The sequence below is a fragment of the Octopus bimaculoides genome, chromosome 30 (assembly GCF_001194135.2).
Source record: "Octopus bimaculoides isolate UCB-OBI-ISO-001 chromosome 30, ASM119413v2, whole genome shotgun sequence".
NCBI classification, from domain to species: domain Eukaryota; kingdom Metazoa; phylum Mollusca; class Cephalopoda; order Octopoda; family Octopodidae; genus Octopus; species Octopus bimaculoides.
The window spans coordinates 4,946,172-4,947,393 of NC_069010.1; positions in this window are offsets into that span (position 1 = coordinate 4,946,172).

Consider the following 1,222-nt stretch of genomic DNA (forward strand, 5'->3'; position numbering starts at 1 on the left):
ACAGAAGCGAGATGAGACTTCCCCAAGATCAGCACAGGCATGCTGCAGCACGTCAGATGGAGTCTCAAGGGAAGAAGGGAGACGAGACATTTCCAACATCAGCAAACGCATGCAACGGCATATCAAATGGAGTCTCAAGACAGAAGCGAGATGAGACTTCCCCAAGATCAGCACAGGCATGCTGCAGCACGTCAGATGGAGTCTAAAAAGAGAAGCGAGATGAGACTTTCTTAAGATCAGAAAAGCATGCACATACCCTTCACCACTAATTTTCCATGACAAGTTAAGACCTAGAATATTCCAAACGGACGTATAACATGTCGCTTAGTCGAATTTATCCCATTATTTACTCCACAAATGTTTTGTCGTCAATGCTGCACTTTCCCGTATCACCTGTTTCAACAAAACTGTAACATATATACATATATATACAAACTATACCCTTTTAATCCCGAGCAACGCCGGGTATCTCTGCTAGTACCCGAATAAATTAAGAGCAGTAAGAAGTTAAGGGAAGTAATGTATATATTCGTTTTATTTTTCTTCTCGTTCTTCAACAACCTATCCAAGTTCACAAACTTAATGTGGGGACAAGACATCATACGAAAATGTGTTTGTGTGTGTCTGTGCATTATCAAGAACGAAAGAATAGAAATGATAATTTCTCTGACATATCAACAAGTATGTCGTTCTCTATTGAATAAATAATGTTTGTATAATGACAGCACTCCCATTTATACAGTTATTCCGACTTCATATCAGGTTCAAGGGCAGATTTCCTTAAGTCAATAAATCCCTGTCTACCCAATAATAGTAAGCTAAAGGTCTTTTGTATGTATTAGTTCCTCTCTCTCTCTCTCTCTCTCTCTCCCTCTCTCTCTCTCTCCCCTTCTCTGTGGATGTGTGTACTTGTGTATATGTGTAGGCGCGTACGCATATCTTTTATTTGTTTGTATATATATTTGTCTCTGTTTCTCCCTCACTCTCTTTCTCTGCATGTATGCACAGGGGCCATGCTGGGACGCCGCTATGAAGGGTCTTAATGGAAAGAATCAACATCAGTACTTAGTCGGTCTCTTTTACCGAAACACGAATTTGGAAGTACACTAACGAACACAAACTCCGTTGTCAAACGGTGGAGGGAGACAAACACAAACATACCTATCCATCCATCCATCCATCCCCCCTTTCTCTCTCTCTCTCTCTCTCTCTCTCTCTCTCT